At 35.3% G+C, this 6,297-nt stretch overlaps 1 protein-coding gene across 4 annotated transcripts in view; it reads left to right on the plus strand.

Annotated features, from left to right (window-relative positions):
• Positions 1-6,297, plus strand: part of LOC100023417 (zinc finger protein 420-like) — a 621,149-nt gene that overhangs the window by 273,032 nt on the left and 341,820 nt on the right. The window lies entirely within an intron of this gene.

Raw genomic sequence — 6,297 nt, forward strand, 5'->3', positions numbered from 1 at the left:
TGAGTTACTTCACAAAACCTGCAAGTGTATTTACAGAGTTAGTAAGTTACATAGATCACATCTGAATAAAAGTGTTTCTGATGTGCAACAGGTTTACACACTGTAAACCTCAAAATTTCTCAGACTTATGAATGTTAGGGGTTTCCCCCATTGGGGAATCTTCTACTTAAAAAATTCTCTAGCAGATGGTGAGAACTCAACTTGAGTGTGGGGGCTCCTTGCCTTGGGAATATCCCTACTCCACCCTACTTAGGACTGCTTTAGGACACAGAGCTCCTTGAGAGCAATGAAAAGCACTTTGATCCATGCTTATGGAAGGGACAGGAAGTTCTTTGAGTCATGACTGTTTTAGAATTGATACAATGGGATACTAAGTACCTATAAAGGTGGGGCAACTTGTACACTACTTAAACCTAAAAGGGTGATAACTTATTCAGAGGTTTTTTCTAATGAAATTTGTCGACACAGCAGCATTTTTTTCCTGACTTACTAAAGAGATTAAAACTATTCAGCTGTGAATTCAAAATGGGCGGTCCTTTAGAAACATCTACAGTGATTGGTAGATGTAAGGACTTAGGGGAGGTGACAGAGAAGATTTTTCCCTTAAAAATAAGAGCTCAGGGAAGAGCTGGGTAGTCATTCTGAAACATTCAGATTGGAGAGACTCATTCTGAGGAGACTGATTCTGAAACATTCAGATGGAGGAGGGAACTGTTGAAAGCAGCTGAGATTCTGCTGGATTGGTGTCATTAGAAATCCTTACTTAGACAGATCTTATGGTGAGTTATAAAAAACTGACTGATTTCTCTTTTTAAGACTCAGGTCTAGGCCATATTGGCTTGAGGCCCTTCATACTTATTCCTTTCTTACTCTCTCTCTCTTTCTTTGATTACTCATTGTATTGTTAATTAAAATCTCTATAAAACCCAATTGACTTGGGTATTTGAATAATTGGGAACATTTCCCTGGCGACCACCTTATATTTGATTTTAAAACCCAAGACACTGTAGTGAAACATATTTCTAAGCCAAATTTACTCACCCTCTCTTATATCTATCACAATTTATATCTTCCACTATTTTAGTCACTACAGTTTAAGACCATTTTAAATCTCACAACGCCCACATTTTAACACTGGACAGCATTAATTATGAGAGGGGAACTTATAAGAATGGGTTTATATATATATATATATATGTATATATATATATATTACAAATAAAATATTCATCTGTTGATGAATAATTGCTTGCAATGATTGTATTTGATTATTGATTGTGATTAGACATCTTTATTGCTAGACTTGTACTATTTTGTTGTACTTTATTTGGTTGATCCTTTTATTTGCACAAATTGCATTGTAGGGCAACAAATATACTACCTCAAAGAAGAAAATCTGAATTAGTGACTTGTATTGACCTGATGTGCCTTTTTAACATTTTTTGCCTTTTCTAATTTTTTTTTGGTATTTTCTTGAATGTATTATTGCTTTATATACTTCATTTGCACACACACTGTGGATTGTAGTAAGTCAAAAAGGAAATGAATCTTATTTAAAAAAACTAGTCTCTATACTTTAACCTCTTTAATTATGAAATATACATATTTTAACATTTTGTTTTCTTCCTACAGGCAGTATTTGATTTTTTTCTCTTCTTTTCTCATTTTTTGCCTTGAAACATGTTACTAGTATTGAAATTTTTTAAAAACTATTTTTACTTTTTGCAATAGAATAAGCTAAGATGTCCATTTAGCTAGTATATAAAAGCATACCCAAAAAGCTTTGGACTATGGCAACCTGCCACTGGTTATTTAACTATTATGAGATTTCTGCTCGATGACTATGTCTACTCCAAAGGAAAAATGGACCACAAAGAAGCACAGAACTTGACTTACAAAGTGCAAAATGAGCACAAAAAGGTAAAAGAAACCACGACAATTCTATGGGGATTGATGTTTTTATGCACAAAATGCAGAATGACTTGATCATGTATTAGCCTTAAGGTTGTGGCTGTTTAACATGTGTTACATGCAGGATTTCCTTGTACCGCACTCTGTATCAAGCATGTAACATCAATTGTTCTGACTCCATTATCCTGAAAAAGCAAAGAAAAGGGTTGAACTGGGGAATTCTATTTCCTATTTGTCTCGAGATCTAGTCTCCTTTTCTATTTTCTCTAATGATGTGACAACTTACTGTAGTCCAGGCTGCTAAATTTGGTTAGTAACATTGTTGTTCCATGTTTATGGGACATGGATCCCTACAAGAACCTGATGAGTTGTGATATTCTTTTTCTTCTCTTTTCTCCTTCCCAGAATTTTTTCAAGTTCTTTTATATTTCATATTTCACATAGGTTATTTTTAAAAATTACTTTCATGTTTATGATATCTGATTCATATGCCTTATGACTCAACCATGTATCCCTGTGTAATTCCTATGTGTATCACTGTATCCTCCTTAGGGGAGATGTATTAAAATTTTCCTCAGTGTGGGTACTATATTATTGTCATGAATTTTGACTTGAATTTGAGCCTAATTTAGAGACTACCTCCTAGAATCTAGAAGTCATGAAAATGTCTGCAGAGACCATACACTGCACCAAAGATCCAAAGCATACTTTGAGATATGGCAAATTTGAACTTTGGGGAGATTGAAATGCTTTTGTTTTGAATGTACACTTATGTCAGAGGGGACTGCCTCCTAATTGGCTTTTTGTCAATGCACCTATTTTCGTTTTGTTCCTTTTTTATTTTCCTCTTATCCCAAATTATTGTAATTTCCCTTGAAAAAGAAACAGTAATATTTGTATATACCTATAGTCCAAATTATAAGTAATGTTTTCATGATACCTTGGGAAGACTGGTCTCCCATAGGATCACAGGGGAATATGTATTGATTGGAATCTTGAACCCTGGGGTCTATATTTCCCACAATGCCCTTTTGCTTTTCCTACTTGTGCATCATTTACGTTGATTTGAGTTTAAATTCTGTTTCCACTGTCCATGGTCTCTCTCTCCCCTGGAAGCTCTCTCTGGCTAGATTGGAGTGGAGCTAGGTGTGGAGCTAGGCGTGGCTGGGCTTTTTCTCAGGATTTACTTTTCCCTTTGATCTAAGTTGATTTTTAATAAATAGTATTAAAATAATACTTGTAATATTGAATATTAATTTTAATCTGTACAATTGGCTATATATGAAAGGAGAAAATAAAGTAGTCTGAATAGGTGAAGTAGGTTGGAGAAAAAAGTACAATTGAAGAAGAAAAAACAGATTAATCCATTTCTGCATTTCTTTAAGTAAACTGACCCAGTCCCCTCAGAAGGTCAAGCAGCTTATGCATGTGGGAGGCTAGAATCCAAGAAACCTTGGGCTGAGAAAGGAAGGTCAGGAAACAAAAGAACATCAGAACAAAAAAAGAGGTCAGGATTGTGGCATTTAAAAGAGTGGATGCCATAAACTGTAAGAGTTAAAATGGTGAGGTTGTAAACTGTAGTGAGTAAAATAGTGGAAGATATAAATTATAGTAGATATAAGAGTGGGTGAGTAAATTGTGACTGCAGAACATATGTTTTTCACCACAGTGTCTTGTTTTAAATCAAATATTTAAGGTGGTCACCAGGGAAATATTCCCAATTATGAATATACCCAAGTCAACTGGGTTTTATAGAGAATTTAATTAATAATACAATGAGGAATCAAAGAAAGAGAGAGAGGGGGAAAAAGGAAATAAATGAGAAAAGAATAGGGAGGCCTAGGCAGTCCTGGCCAACCCAGGCCTAAGTCCTAAAAGAAAAGATCAGTCAGTCCTAATCACTCACCGTAAGATGTGTTCAATCGAGGATTCAGGGGGGCAGAGTCTCCCCAGAGGGAGTTCCAGCCAGAGTCAGCCTCCCTTGAGAGACCTCCTTAGAGATTGTCCTTCTCTCAATAACCTCCTTAGAGGCTGTCTCTCAAGAGACTCTATCTCTTTTTCAACAGGCTGTCCTTTTCTTATATAGGGGGTTTTCTCCTATGTCACCTCCCCTAAGTTCTTCCATCTACCAATCACAATAGACGTTTTCCAAAGGACAGCCCATTCTGAATTCACAGCTGAGTAGATTAATCCTTTTAGTAATCCACACCTGAGTAGGTTAGAATCTCTGAGTAAGTTTCTCACCTTTTTGTCCTGGCAAGTTTACAAGTTGCCTGACCTTTAATAGGTACTTAGCACCCCTTTGTATTAATTCTAAAAATAGGCATGGCTTAAGTATGGGTATAAGTATTTTTCATTGTTCAGCAAGGAGTTTTCTCCCCTAAAGCAGTCTTAAGTACGGGTGGAGTAGAGGTCTTCCCATTTTTGATCTAAGAAGAGCTCTCACATTTTAGATCTAAGTAGCTTCACTGTTTAAAATGGGGAATAGTCCCAATAGGGAATTGTCCCAATAAAAAATTCCCCAATGGGGAATTTTTAACATTGACAAGTCTGAGAAATTTTAAGATTCACAAGATGGAATGCAAGGTAACACATAGCTAACTAGGGATAAGTGATTAAGTACACATGAAAGTAAAGCTCTGAGTGATCAGAATGTTACTCACTTATCACTGATTACACACCCACACACAAACACACACCCACACACCTGTTTGTGATAAGGCTTGCTTCACTGACAAATAAGAACCTGTATAATGTAACATATAAACTATCCTACAATGTTAGTCTGATGAAGCTTCCATAAATACATTTCAATAATTGAATTTCTGGGGATATGGACTCACTTTATGAAGTGCCTCACCTAAAAAACTGAAGAGATGTGCTTAAATATCCTTGTTTCCTTGTCAGCTAAAAGAACAAGTGAAATTCTTATCCCCTTCACCATTATAATAAATCTCTGATTAGAACAAATGTAATTATCACAGAGAGGAGTAATTAGGACTTTGTTCATGTGGTTGAAATGTTTCATTGTGTAGCATTTAGAATTTTACCAATAAAGAATGTATGGCTATTTCTTCAAGAACAATATGGTTTTTCAACGGAAGCATGAAATTTCCATAAGCAAAAAACAAGTCTCCTTTACCAATGTCCTAGAGGGACTAGAGGGTGCTCTGCCTCTTGGTTATAAAGGGAGTTGTGTCTTGTTTCTCTTTAGCCTGATAACTCTGTCTGTTTCCACTTTTAAAGGCCTTTTTCTCTTGTGTCACTTCCCATACATTTTACATCTACCAATCACAGCTGAAGTTCCACTCCAAGACTGCTCACTCTTTCACATGTGGGTCACAGACCTCCCACTCATTGTATGAAATGGGTGTTCACACCTTTTTGTGGTTAAAATCCAAAATGGGTAGAATATCTTGTACTATGTTTACACTTTGGGGATTAAAATCTAAAAAATAGACAGGGGATTACAATTTAATCTTCACAAACAAGGAAGAGCTAAGTACCTTCATTCTTACAATCAGGGGAGAGCCAAATACAATCTTCACAATTCTCCCCTTGATGATCATTGGGAGACTAGTTTCCCCATTGATCATTTAACAGAATCATCTTGTACCCCTAAAAACTTCTATCTACAAATATATGCAATATTTCACTTTCTAAGAGGAAATTACAATAGAGATAAGAGGGAAATAGAAGAGAAAGCAAAACCAAAGTTTTGCTAGGCACATTGTCAAAAAGCTAAATTAGGGGACAGTCCCCTTTGGCAAAAAAGTGTACATTTCTAATAAATGTTCAATCTCCTTTTCTTCAATCATTTGCACCCAAAAATTCATTCTGGATCTTCTTGATGCAGTGTAGGTTTCTCTTTCATTGAAGAGTTCATTCTTTGGGTTCAAGGAGTTACTAAACTTCTTTTCTTGAAATTCTTTTAAAAAAATTTAAATCTTGGATTTTTAAAAATAAAAATACAATACAATCCCCACCTGAAGGTGTTCACCAACACCCAGATCAACTCAAAGTGGTTGAGTTATAGGTGTATGAGTCAATTATCAAAAGAATCCAAAAACATACAAGAAAAATAGAGGAAAAATTTAAGCTTTGGAAATAAAAAAGTCAAAATCAGAATCAAAATATCAAAAACTATGTATATAAAATTTCTGAATTAAAAAAGAATAAATTCATAACAGGCCCTGGTATTAGGGTCTAATTAAAGTAATTTTTATCCCATAAGTCTGGAGAAAAGAAAACAATAATATTTCACTTACCCATTTGCAGCCAAGACTAGAGGAAGTTTCTATACTATGAGAGAAAAGGGACTAGATTTTTGTGTGTGGTAGGGAAGTGTCATTCCTTACATTGATATTTCATCACTTCTCAGGGATA

The sequence above is a fragment of the Monodelphis domestica genome, chromosome 4, assembly GCF_027887165.1.
Source record: "Monodelphis domestica isolate mMonDom1 chromosome 4, mMonDom1.pri, whole genome shotgun sequence".
Taxonomy (NCBI): Eukaryota; Metazoa; Chordata; class Mammalia; order Didelphimorphia; family Didelphidae; genus Monodelphis; species Monodelphis domestica.